Source organism: Hypomesus nipponensis, chromosome 13 (assembly GCF_054491055.1).
Source record: "Hypomesus nipponensis isolate SF chromosome 13, ASM5449105v1, whole genome shotgun sequence".
Lineage (NCBI taxonomy): Eukaryota > Metazoa > Chordata > Actinopteri > Osmeriformes > Osmeridae > Hypomesus > Hypomesus nipponensis.
In genome coordinates, this window is record NC_140373.1 from 11,024,662 (window position 1) to 11,038,874 (window position 14,213).

The 14,213-nt window shown below is 52.0% G+C and overlaps 1 protein-coding gene across 1 annotated transcript in view; it reads left to right on the top strand.

Moving 5' to 3' along the window:
• Positions 1-14,213, top strand: part of cox10 (cytochrome c oxidase assembly factor heme A:farnesyltransferase COX10) — a 29,260-nt gene that overhangs the window by 9,029 nt on the left and 6,018 nt on the right. The window lies entirely within an intron of this gene.

Genomic DNA, 14,213 nt, shown 5'->3' on the forward strand with positions numbered 1-14,213 from the left:
GGTCCGGTCGTGATTACAACATGCATCACGGCTGGGTAATTTCAGCAGGAGTGGAGAAAAGTCCTGCACTGTAAGCAACATCATGCGCACGGCATCCAGGCATGTCCGCTGATTAGAGTCTTTATAAACTAGTTAAAAGGCAGGGGTCAGACACAGGTCCTTCCAGTGCATAGACATGTTAGGTCACTGTTGGCTCCGACAGCAATGTTTGTGTTTCTAGTGTATAGGTGGACCAAGGCTACATTTACCCCTCCTGAGGGAGAAAAATAAATAATCCAATCCTGTATTTATTTTTGTTCTTTATTTTTTTATTTTTTTTTACTAGGACCTGATGCATCAGATTTCATATTTGTATTGCCTCATCCAATTGATTAGAATGTTGTGTTGTATAGGTTAGTGGTGCTTGTGTGGTTTTTAAGTCGATGAACCAATTGAGCCCCCGAAGACGGCAACATCATCTTGATATGACTTTGGGCTTTACTTGTTCATAACGTGAGACCTCCTGTGTTACCACAGCGTCGGTCGGAATGAGCTTTACCGTTTTGTGTGTGTGTATGTGTGGTGGTGGGGGGGGGGGGGGGAGCGGGGGTGTGTGTGCTTGAAGTGACGCTCCACTTGAGGTGTCTCTCTCGCTGGCCTCTCAACACCCTTGTCTGTTTACAGTACACAGAACTTCTCCACAAAAGAGCTGCCGTCTGTCATAGGCCAGGCCGTCCTGACTGGAAGGAGCGCCCTCCTCCACTCCGCTGTCTGCCTGTTTCTACAACAAGCTGAGATTACGGGCTTCAGTGACCGGCGAGACGAGATGCAGACATCCCTGACTTGAGTCTGGGGGGGGCACACATCAAAACAGTCACACATCAAAACATTCTGTCACCAGAAAGCCCCAGTGCTACCTCTCACTGTTTCTTGGCGGAGGTGAAAAAGAAGAAAAGAGTTTTGTCGGTCTCGCATGTTTCGACACGCGCGCGATACGCGCGCAGGGAGCCGCCACACTGGGAAACGCCAACACACTGGCAGTTTCCTGCAGTAGACATTCTTGCTCTGCCTTTGTCCCTCCTCCCAGCGCAGCCAGGAGCAGTGGTCAGCCTCATCATCGGTGACCGGGGGGCCGAGCCCAAATGCTCGCCCGTGTCTTGGTCCGACCATGTTTTTAGTGGGGCTCTTTTGTGGAAGAAACCCTTATGAGCACTGGGAGAACATGCAAAGTCTACACAGAAAGAGCCCACCTGAGCAGCACTGAACAGTGTCCATATGCAGGATGAACCTAGGCCCTTTTTGCTGTGGGAAAAAAAGGCGCTTGAGGCGCTAGTGAAAAAGGCCATTGCGCCCCTTAAAAAGCAGGAACGGCGACAACAAGTGAAACACTAACCAGCACAGACCATCTCCTTTTTCACACCGTTGCGGCGCTTTTTAATCTCAAGCAAGATTGAACCCGCCGATTGTAGTCACTTCAGAGAACTCATCGAGAATCACCCTACACATTCTCTGATCACAGTTAAGGCAGTAACGACTGAGCAGTCCTGCCACCTGCATGCCACCACTCGAGTCATACCTAGTTAGCCGTCGTTTGCTGTCCTCAATGTCATTCACCATCCGGCATTAGCTCTCTCTCTAGTCCATTGAAACCGATATTGCAGGTCAGCACCACTAACATCCTTTGTTGCTCGTGCCTGCTCGTGAAGGCAGTCTGGTGAAGAGGCCCCTGCATGTCTAGAGGACACAGTGCTCTCCCAGCGTTTGCTGTCACTCGCCACCTGATAGTGGATGTGGATAATGGGGCTGTCAAGGATGCACTGGTTATCCAAGTGGTCCTCTCCAGGTCTCGCAGGATGTCACGAGTTCACGTTCATGTTTGGTGGACAGCGGATAGGGAGGTCTTTTGAATAACGGCTGTCGCCTTTCCGCCGGAGGAGTTTCACTCACCGACCGCTTTTTGGAAGGTTGCAGCAAGAACTGCGACCGCAATACCGAGCTTGAGCTCTTTTGACCCTTTTGTGTGAGAGACTGGAGGTGTAGCCAAGGGTGTTGTGTATGGTCAGAGAACCATTCGGGGGCTTCATGCTTAAATATCTTTCAGTTCCTCCGACCAACGCAAAACACCCCCTTTTTTGATAAAGCTTTAAGATGAGTAGTGGAAAATTGCCCGGTTTTATGCTGAAATAACTGAAAAATAACTTGGCCGTTAGTGCAGAACTTTCAATTACCATGCCAGAGTGGGCCAAGATAAGCAAGCGCATGCTTGTTATGCGACCCAACGTAAAAAGGTTAGCGACAGGGGGAAAAGAGGAAATGACTGTTTTTCAGTCATCGTTAAAAGATTACAATGCATTAACCCTTGTTCACCTTCAGTGGCTCTCATAGGTTGGTATGATAAGACCATTTACAGGATTCCGGCATATCAGAATACATTTTGCTTAGTCCTGATGATTCACATCTCCAAAAGGTGTGTGCTAACCACATTGAAAATGCATGGAGAAATGAAATGGGGCAGTGCTTACAAATGCATCTCTCTTGAATGTGCTTGAATAGGTGTACAGGCTAAAGTCAAGCTGATATGCCAACATTTCAACACTTAAATGCTTTAGATCTTTTCTTATTCAACTCTGGTTCCTCTAGTACAGCCACCATCTTATTCCACTTGAGGAAAATCTGGAAATAGTTTGAATGGTCTTGGGTGTTATTGTGGATGCTTAAAAACACAATGGGTGCATGAACCATGGCAGTATTGGCTCATGGACCATTCAGGTAAGGCCCTGGGGATGGCTGTTTTAGTGAAAGATTATTATGTAACTAGGTCGTAGCGTGTCTGCCACTTCTCTAGTGTAGTGAGGTTTTCCTCTCAAACTCCTTGTTTGTTCTCAGAGACTTCCCTCCCCTATTGGTAGGTAACAGGGCCAACGGCAAACAGGAACACTCCATTTAATGTTGAGATGCGTGGATAATTAACAAAAGCAGCACTGTTGATGGTGTGCCCGCCAGCCAACACCGCATGCTAATTTGAGCCAACCAGAGCAGGCTTATCGGGCAAGGGCATTGCCGGCGGAAAACAAGATGGCCACCGACATTGACCCAAGACTGTCCTCAAGCTGTCGTTCAACTTCATGCCATCTGAACCTTTCTTTAACAACGTCGCCCGAATTTCCAGATGCCCTCGTGTGCTAATCAGTGCAGTTACATTTTTTTGGGGGGTTAGAACAAAGGAGATTACTGAGTGATTATTATGGGGCAGGCAGCAGATGGTAAGAGATACTGAGTTGTGTGGCTCTGAAAAGGAGATGGATTCGTGTAAATGGTTGCTTAGCATACGGTTTGCATTCACAACAACCCAACACCCTAGGCATATATTGCCCTGTAACCTTCTAATGCCAGTGATGAAAAACAGTTGGCCATGTTTTGTTTTACTGTCGGGGTCTTAAACAGCTTTTCTTTCTTTGCCGTTGGCAGACATGTTGGACTCCTGAGGATGGCAAAACTTTGTTGTTGTTTATCAAGTCAAGTCAACTGTTTGATCGTTGGGTATAACCGTGTTCAACACTTCCTATATCCTGAAGTGTGAAAAAGGATTGTTGCTCACAATCTTAAGCCTTGGCCACTTTCTTGGAGTATGTTTACAAGCTCTTTTCTCTCCAAGTCTACATCAATTCACAATCGTTCCCTAGGTAATCACACACATTCAGGCCTTTCTGCTTTGAAAAGGTATGTTGACAAGTGACAGGTTGCACTTTTGAAGAACCTTGGCTGTATAGTGGTTCTCTGCTAAAAGCAGCAAATTATACTCAATACACAGCTACTGTGCCCTGTGGGTTGGGGAGTCTGATGTTCTGGAAGCCTCTTCCTGTAGATTTTCTGCTATGCAAACCACTTAACGATATCCAGGGTAAACCTTTTGACAGCTTCATTTCAGCTTTTGACAGTTATAGCTGCAATTTTATTTAAATAGCTTTCAAAATGTATTTTGTGATCACCAAGCAGTTACCAAAGTACCAAGTTTAACATACCAACATACCCCCAAACAATGTAATTATTTTGTATTGTTATCAATAAAGTGTTTCAGTTAACAACATGGCTTCAACAGTTTTTTTGTTTTGTTTTGTAAAATAATTGTTGACACTATTGCAGTGGTCACTGTAAAAAGAAATACTTTTGCCCCATAAGTGATGTCACACTGTACTTCAGCCATAAACTTTTTAGACCTTTACAATACTGTATAATACCTTTTTATAATATATGATCTAATTCACAACCTTCATAGTGTGAAGCCTACACGAATGAAGGAACAGATCTCTGCCAGGGCAGCCTGGGTCTACTGGGGCCCATGTCTGCAGGTGTTCTAGAAGATTCCACTGTTGTGTCCTCAGCTGTGTTTTGACAGTCTGTCAGCCCCCTTCGTGCTGTAATCACTGATTACTGTCCACATATCAGACGTGTGTGTGTGTGTGTGTTCTTTCTCAGTTCTGGTCCTTCCAATAGTTTTCTACTCGTTGACTAGCCCAGCCTTGAGTACACAAAGGAAATGAATTTCCATACTTTGACATCCTTTCATTATTCTTCTCCAGCATGAGAGAGCATTAGTTCTCCATACACTGGCGCCTAATAATCACTTTTCCTCATCTCCATGGCTCCCCTGCCAGCCGGCTCCAACTCTTGTCAACCGAGGACAAAACACATTTTCAGTTTTCGAAGCGCAGCTGCAGTACTTCAGTCTTCTTCCTTTCCGAGAGTATTTCTCTATTCCTCTGCAGTCCTCCATCCACTGAAGCAATCGCTACAGTCATTTTTGTTTTCCTTCAGTTTCTTGTCTCCATGTACATACCTGACCACCGAGAAATAGAAACACTTAAGCCCCCCCCCCCCCCCATGCCAAACATGCAAAGTGCCGTGGAAGGTGTGTGTGTGTGTGAGGAGGGCAAACCTCGCAGGTTCATGTGCGTCTGTAATGGATATGGACTTCGAACTTCATTGTTTCTTCTTTCCAAATCCCGGGGATTAGCCATTTCCGCTGTCTGTCCAGTGTTGCTTTTTAAAGTGTGTGTATATTCCTCTTTTTTTCTTCAGAAAACCTTTCAAGGCTTTTATCTGAAACATCCTCATAATAATTGCTTCCGAGGAGAGATGCCGGCTAGGAGACAAACGGCTCCGGTTTCACCAGCCTCTGGTATTATCAGTCGCGTATTGCTCTTGGAGCACTTGCCCTGTGTACGTCATTCTTGGTGAGTGGAGAGAAGAGTGAGGTTGGGGATGGAGGGATGCAGCTTCTATACATTTTGCAGGCCTTCCCCGTCCACTTTAAGTGACTCGAGCCACCTCTCGTCTCGTGTAGAACGTTGCCCAGCCCCCTCTGAGCTCTCTCGCTGCGTTTCATTTATTCAAGACGGTCAATGTTAAACCCCATTTCATCAGTGGGATGAACTGCCCTAGTTCTGGGCCCTTCGCTTGGGGATCTCTTCTCCGCGGATGGCGTTGTCCTCTCTCGACCCTCCGCGAATACCCGCGTTTAGCACGCCGACCGCCCAACCGGCGCGCCTCGACGCCGTGTCCTCGCAGGAGGCGGACCGTGTTCGGAGACAGAAACTTGACAACCCGCTCCTGCGATTGGTCAGGGGAGTCTCTCGCAGCCTTTCCAACTGTGAGGACAGTGAAAGGAGAAGAAAGAGGGGGTGGGTGGTGTGGGGGGAGTAAGCTCTGGGAGGAAAGGAGGATAGAATGTGACAGGATCTCGTCATTTAGCTGCTCACAGAGATCTAGTGCTCTCCGATAGCCAATAGGATTGGAACCCCCACAGTGAATTATTTATCAATGCTGTTTTTACCCCATCAGCCGCCGTCTCCCAGTTACACAGTGCCTGGCAAACACTGCCTGTGGACGTGACGTGCCACTTTGAAGCTGAAATTGAATTCACTCGTTCATTTCCTGTGCCTCCTAAACGTTCAAACTCAAAACCGGGGGGGGGTCATTGTGGTTAGAACCCACAGTTTGAGATTGGATAGTGGGTGGACGTTTTTATTTCACTGCAGCCTGTGAGAGGGTTGAAAGGAGCTGGCCTCCCACTCCTCCCCTCGGAAAGCCCAGACCCACGATGCACCACGGCTCCTTGTGTGGCTAAACCCTCTCCTCTCCCAGAAGCATCAGGCAACTATGATATCTGGTCATCTGGCCAGATCTGGGAACCGTAGGATGTAGAAGAGTAAACAACGGGGGAAGTTTGCGGTCTAAACTCGAGTTGTTCTTCTTCTCATACAAAGACTCCTAACAAACATGCAGATTGCTAATAGTTTGTCCTCCTAACTGCCCAGCTCTGTGGCTCCTATTGACGTGCGGGTCAGGGTTACCGTATTGTGATGTGCTGCTCGCCTGTTATCAGCTGTCTAGTTTACAGAGCATGCAGGCAGGGAGAAATGGAGGGAGAAGAAAGGGAGCCCTGATTGAGGAATGTACCGGCAGCGTCGGGGTTGCATTGTTTGAGCGGCGGGCTGTTTTCAGAAGGAGCCCTGACTCTGAGAGAAAGCAGACAGTGGAGGCCCGTGACCCGTGTCCCAGCATGCCAGAGTGCTCACCGCAAAAACCCCAGATAAAGAAGCAAAGAAAAAGAAAAAAGAGCCCCGGGACATTGAGAAGGTTCTGGATTAAATGGGGTCTGTAAGACAGTGGAAGGAGTCATGGAACTCCAAGACGTTTTCTATCCAGTCAATCAAGAACACAGAAACAATAGCAAACTATCTCCTCCGTCTTCCTCGGAACCTCTGAGCTTATGCACTGCCGATCAGACCTGCCTCGACGTGAACCGTCAGGACACGCTGGCCAGCTCAGTCTTTTGTCAGATATTAAAGCCGACTCGTATTGTTTGGTCCTCACGTCAGCTTGTTTAATTCCGAGCTGTTGAACCAGGTCTCTCAGCAAACGGCCTCTTCCCGACTTTTCCCGAAAAGTCTTGCGGCGAAAACCCCTAAAAGGGCACACAGCCTGAGCCTTGAGGCCCTCTCAGTGGTGGTGGGCAGAGAACATGGCGGCTCTGTCAGAGATGCTATGTTCCCCCCTCTGAGCACCGTCAGACTGAAAGGCTTGATGAATGAGCCTGTCCAGATGAAGGAGTGGGCTTGTCCGTGGGTCGCCGGTGCCCGCGGCTTCAACACAAACCTACCGGAGGTGTCGACGGCACCCGTCATGTTCAGACCCGACAGAGAGGCCCTTCAGACGGTTGACACGCGTCGCCTCTGTCCACTTCCAAGCCCAGAGGTAGGGGCTCTGTGGAGGCCCACGAGACCCCCCCCCCCCCCCCCCGGTCGTAAGAGCAAAGATCTCCCCTCGTTCTTCCTTAGTTAGACACAGCTGGAGGGAGAGGCTGCTCAAACCTAAACACTCGTCTTGTCCTCGCCACACTCGCTATCGGTACTAATGATGTTTTAACCAAGCTGTCGAGACACACGGGCCACTCAAGCATTTCGAGGGAAAACACATTTCACGTCACTCAGAAAACACTCTCACAGTTCTTTTCAGCGCGCAACCTTTGTGAACCTCTTTGACGAAAGTTTAGGGAAGGCTAGCTTATTTTCTTTCAAACAGACCTGAGCGTTTTGACCACACACGCTCACACGCGGCCCTGCTGTGGCCCCCCGCGTACCCGCTGGGTGTTCGGCCGAGTTGAGCCCGAAGAGTTAATGATTATCACCAGCTGTAGGAGGATGGTCTCGTTAGCGAGAGTGTTCACTTATCAGGCTGAGAGAAGGGACAGAGATATGGCTGGCCAGGCCTCCAAGAAAGGAATTTGTCCTATTAGCGCAATTGATGTGTTTATAGTAGGGTAAAAATGATGGCATCACCCAGTTTGGCGCCGTGTTCACTTTGGTGGTTAGTTTTGCTGCTGGCTTATTTTTGGAAAGTGATTCATTGGTGCTCCTTGTTGCAAATGGTTTCGAAAGAGTTCCTGTGAAAACAGTGCCAGCTGAGAGAAGTTTAAAAAGCCGTTACAAAGCTTTTATCTTGATAGCCAACTTTCTCGATCTTGGATGTATTCTGTCCAGTATCTTGTCTATCTGACAGTCACAGCTACACTGAAAAACGTTCCTATCCAAACAGGAGGTTATGAACAGGCCTTTCCTTTGTGTGAGACGAAAACAAAGGAGACATGTAATGAAATCCCTCTCCTCAGAATGTTCACCAGAATCAGCTTTTTTGGCCAACTGTGTGTACACATACAATGAATTTGACTCTGGTTCTTAAATTGCTCTCAATGTACTAAGTAGACATGAAGTAAAACAAAATAAAAATAAATAAATCCATTTGAAGCCATTCATGCTAACGCTATCATCCCAGCTTTAGCCCACTGAGGGAGCAGAGGAAAGTGTAACCCGAACCCTCCCTCACTGTAGGAGGCGCTGTAGTCTGGCCCCACGGCGCCGTGTGAACGATGAGCCCGGTGATGCGATACGACACCCCAGGCGTGTATGATGAACTAGCTGTCCGCTCCAGCACACAAGACGCCCAGCGCACCCCGAGCTTCCCGCCGGCACAGCCCAAGACACACGGTCTCCTACGCACGACCGCAGCGGACCGCGCTCATCCATCTCCAGTCGCCATCCAGCGCTGTGGTTGTCTCAACAGTTGGATCTGAACCACCACAAAAACGCGTCTGTGGTCAGAAGCGGGACCCGAAGAAGAAGGAGATCTCTGGAGCACAGTGTGAGCTAGAGTCTTCCGCCCTCCATCTCTATCCCTGGGCGTGCCATTCTTGTCCCAATCCTCCACCTCCTACCTCTCCTCATCCAGACGGTTGGGGCACCTCACCCCGAGGGATGAGCCTCCCCAGCCCCGGTCCCTCCCCGAGCCCGGGGGACGGATGAAGGCCGGGGCAGAGGGAATCCAGCTCCGCTCGCCATTAATTGGCTGATTAACATTGGGGACAGTTTAGCACTTCACCGTCCCGCACTCGAGCCCATTAATCAAGACCCAGGCCCTGCCAACTGAATCACTGCCAACTGGGTCCTAACAGAGCTCTGTGGAGGGAGGGATGGAGGGAGAGAGCCATGGAGCATAGCCGGCAGGAAAACCCCAGGCTTGGTGTTGGGGAGGCACATTTAAACGCCCGAAACCAGACATGAGCGTGTGCGCGTGCGTGGTCGAAGGGCTCGGTGTGGAAGAGCGCAACCGACAAACTCACAGCAGGGTCTGGGGCTGAGGCCCATGGCGAGCGCCATCTCAGTGTCCACGCTGACCCCAGAGGAAGGGTTCTCAGCCCCCACTCCCCCCCCCCTCCAGAGGGTGAGCCTGTATCCATGTCGCTCCCCTCTCCCCTCCTCCAGCCCCCCTCGCATCAACTCATCCCGTATGGGGAGCAGAGGGGCCGCGGCAGAACCCCCCGGAACATCTGCCAGACGGCCGCACGCGGCCGTGTTCCCGGGCCAGACCCGACCCGTCGCCCCTTCATCTCTCACACGTCCCCGCAGCGGAGAGAACGGGAAGTCAATATCGTCCTTCTTCCCAGCGGGAGGAGAGCCAGCCAGTTTGTAGTCAGCACTCCTAACTCACACACGCACAGCCCAGTCAGAGGCGCTTTCTATATTGTAATTATTGTGTTGGCTTGTGTTTTTTTTTGGGGGGGGGAAGGGGGAGGGGGGAACAATGACAAAATCGCCGTTCAATGTTGAACCAATATTTTGCTTATAAAGAGCTGGATCACGTCAGCAGGCAGCTAAGTTAAACCACCGGTTTAATATGTATGATAAGTTAAACCATCAGTTTAATATGGATACAGCTAAGTCAAACCACCAGTTTAATATGTATGATGTTAAGTTAAAGCATCAGTTTAATATGCATAGACAGCTAAGTTAGACCATCACTTTAATATGTTTGCAGCTAAGTTAAAACACCTTCCCTCTCCCCCCCGACCTTGGCGACACCCAAGGCCCCGTCGACTTCCAGCTTCTGCCGTCCGTATCGTCGCGCGAGGCTAAAACAACAAGCCGTCGTCTGGTTACCCCCCCCCCCCCCCCCGCGTGCTGCTTGTCCCTAGTTTAATGGGCGGTTTGAAGACACAGTCATCTGGTCAAACTGGTTCTCTGAGGCAGCCGTGGTTGCTCACAGAGCTCCAGCACTTCACCCATGACTCAGGAGACGGGAGTGTCTCTGCAGGGACTCTGCCCCTGACACAGTCGCCGCCTTCCACACACCTCCCTACTTACCTTCAGGGGAGGGACGCCTCAGACATCAGAGGAGTTTCGGTCTCTCAAATAATTTTTTCAGGACTCGCTCCCTTTTTTTTTTTTTTTGAAGGCCTCAGGCTTTTTTGGGAAGTGCACCTGTACTGGATGTGCGCTCTTTCTTTTGGTTGTCCGGAACCCAAGGAGTTCAGTCGTCTTGAAATGGGTCTTTTACTGAGCTGTCAGGCAGGGTAGGTGGTTGGTGTTTACACCTGTCGGATGTTTGTCTCCCGTTCAGCGAGACTGTGATCACCAGTGTCAGTCCGACAAGTGTTGACTTGGCCTTTTTTTTGTGTTGAGTTCACGTGCACCTGGCCCCCCTCCTCCTCCTCTCCCCCCCCCCCCCCCCCCCCCCCCCCCTAGACAGAGAGATGGATGCACGTACACACACAGTGTTGGGTCAGCTGATGTTCCAATGCCATGGCCGATGCCGCACAGCTGCTCAGCTGTGTGTGTACGTGCCTGCGTGTGTGTTTGTGGTTTGGGCACGCGCGTGTGTGTGTGTGTGTGTGCGCACACAGTTGCCACATGAGTAAACATGGATAATGGTGGGGCGGTGTATAGTTACCGTATCTCTCTCTCTCTCCTGGCGACCTTCGCTGCTTTTCCTGTTATTGTGCGTGCGTGTTTGCCATCCCCCCTGCCGCCACACACACACACATACACACACACACACACACACACAGAGAAGTGAACGGTGCTCAGCGTGACAGGCCTCCCAGAGGGCCCCGTGATGTGAAGTTCAAACACACGTGTGAATCCACCTGGGGCTGGATCATGGGAGGTGATGGTAGAGGGGGGTGGTGGAGGGGTGGGGGGGGGGGTGGAGCTGAGCTGATGAGGGCGAGACAGTGGGGTGGCTCTGTTTGTTTTAGCCCCTGAGGTGCGTGCGAGAGCAAGAAGAAGAAGGTGGAAAAAAAGAGAACAGCTCAGTAATATCTGTTCTTCTCCTCGTGAGACCGGGGTGGGGAGCGGTGGGGTTGGGGGCCTGTGTGCCCGCCCGCCCGCCCGCCCGGCGACAGCTCCAGCTCCCATGGGGGCTGCGCTCCAAAGCCCCGGTCTGGGAAAGGCTGCACACTGCCACGGGGCCTAGGAGACACCCCGCGTGTGTTTTCACCATCACTGTAAATCAGCAGGCGACAGAAAGCCCAGATACCGGCCTTCAGCGAGGCTTCCTCACAGGAACAGGAAACGCCTCCTCGCCGCGGTCTCGTCGAGGGTCCCGCGGCGGGTCGATGGCTTTGATACCCCCGAGGATGTGGCAGCTGCACCCGCTCCCCCCCCCCCCCCCCCCCTTCCTCTTTGGTCTCACCCCTCCCCCCATCCGCCCCATTTTCATATCATCTGGAGTGTAATTGTCACTGCTGCGCTCTGTATGTGTGTGTGTGTGTGAGAGAGAAATCAAAGCACCGCAGCTCTTCCACAGCTACTGATACCTCTCTCTGTCTCTCTCCCCTCCTCTCCACACAAAGTCCCCTCAATCAATACATACTCACGCATGCATGGTACTGTCTTTCCACACTCCAGACAGACTGGGTTCTACCTCTGCCTTGGAACAGACATTAAAAAGTTACAGCTTCAACGCTCCTCATGACCATTTTTATGGAGCATTTTATGAAGTGTTCGACGTTTCATTGCATTGTGATACAAGGCTGCCACGAATGGCAAATGGACAAGATACCACTCCTTCCAGCTCGTGCCCAGACAGGAAGTGACTGTCCGCGCACAGGAAGTGATACTTCCTGCTCATTGGTTGTGTCGCAGTGGCAATCGAATTGGGAAGGGGCCGATGGCGACATTCCATCACTCTAAACGACCCGCTCTGAACTCTCTCAACCTCTCCCACCCTTCGGTGTGCACGTACGTACACACACACACACACACACATGGCACGCTGGTTCAAAGCTGTGCGCGGACGCGTTGCTGTAACACATGGTGGTGTTGGAGGGAAACAGGGACAGGGGACCGAGGGGGCCCGCTGATGTGAACCAGATGAGCCCACTCCCACTTTAAAGGCAGCGAGGGAGTAAGGAGAGGAGAGCCGGACCCAGTGAAACGACGACACAAGCGCGCGCACGCACGCACCCTGGTCCCGCTGACCGACTGTGACATCCGCATCCGACACGGGTTCCGTGGAGAACTCGGTCCCCCGAAAAAAATGGGTGACCCCTGTCAGGTCGCCGTGTTTACTGATGCTTCCAGCTCCTCTCTCGAGAACTCCTCCCTCTCCCTCCCTCCCTCCCTCCCCCAGATAGTCCGCTAGCTCCACGCTCTGCAAGGGGGAAAGAGCACACAAAACATCCCTTATGCGGAGTGTCAGAGTTTTTACTGCAGGACAGGGTTATTGGAAACTAAGTGGATTGGGCTTTTTTTGCTCGCTCGCTCGCTCTCTCCCCCTCCCCACCCTCCCCTCCTGCGAGCCGGGGTGCGGTGGGACTGTCGGATCTGCCTGAGGGCTCCTCTGCTGCTCGGCTCGGCTTAGCCCTCTCCCGCCGCCCCTGACCCTCCTGACGTGCTTCCTGACCCGGGAAATAGAATTAACACCCGGGCCTGACCTCCGGGGGGTGTCCCTCAGCCCCACAGCTGGGCCCGGCACGGTCAGGTACAGGGCGCCCGGTCTGCGTGGAAGCATATCTGGAGCGCGGTGGGGGGGGATGTGCGGGGCGAGCTTGTCCCCCACCACGTTTGGAGATGATATTAGTCACAGTGCACAGTGCCAGGAGCCTCTGAAACGAAATGAGGAGACGTGGACTTTCTGGAGCCAGAAAGTAGGCCGCGAGAGAGCTCGGGCCAGGGTCCCCGTCCATGGGTTCCTCCAACGGGCTGCTCTCGCCGTCGCGGCGTCCCTCGAGTGTCCCCGTGTCCCGCTCGGATAGGACCTGACCCGTCTCGATCGGACGGTGGGAGCAGCCACAGAGGCCGGGACCGTCCTTTCCAGGCCAGGGCCGTCCTTTCCTGCCCTCCCCCCTACACACACACACACACACACACACACCTCTCACCCCTGTTGCACTTAATGCAAAGACGACCTCCCTCCCGCCATTGAACATCGTGGTATGACCCTCTCCCCAAGGCCTCTACCAAAATACAAATGTAGTCTGCATGAAATGTATTACCGACCACAGGGGTGTTTTAAAATATGGAGGCTTTCCGATGTCAAGCGGGCAGTAAATTAAGGGGGTCTGGAGAAGAGAGAAGTGGAATATCTGTTTATTAGTTATTTTATGCGGGCCATATTTCAGGGGTAATGGATCTTGATATTCTTTGGCCTGAGTGCCGTCTCTGTTTTCTTCATTAGTCGCCCAGACGCGCACACACACACACACACACACACACCTACGCACACACTGCCAGATTAGCTGGTTCCTGCATTCAAGCGCCCCATGTGTTTGCGTTTTAGTCACACATTGCCAATCTCGCGGGGCCACTTTGAAGCAGCCTCCCCCAGAGAAGGCTGGATCATAAAACAGAAGAAGTAGTTTGACTCAGTCGTCGTCCCCCTGTGTACTAACCCCCCCCGCCCCCTCCCGCTAGCCCCCCATCCTTCCGATCAGTGGGGGTCAGTGCTGTCTCTCAGCAGATGTTGCAGAAGATGGGCCAGAGAGCTGGTGGTGGTGACCAGGGCTGGGGGTGGAGGTGATCAGGGCTGGGGAGGGTGGAGGTGATCAGGGCTGGGGAGGGTGGAGGTGATCAGGGCTGGGGAGGGTGGAGGTGACCAGGGCTGGGGAGGGTGGAGGTGACCAGGGCTGGGGAGGGTGGAGGTGACCAGGGCTGGGGAGGGTGGAGGTGATCAGGCCTGGGGAGTGTGGAGGTGACCAGGGCTGGGGAGGGTGGAGGTGACCAGGGCTGGGGAGGGTGAAGGGTGATCAGGGCTGGGGAGTTTGGAGGTGACCAGGGCTGGGGAGGGTGGAGGTGACCAGGGGTGGGGAGTGTGGAGGTGACCAGGGCTGGGGAGGGTGGAGGTGACCAGGGCTGGGGAGGGTGAAGGGTGATCAGGGCTGGGGAGTTTGGAGGTGA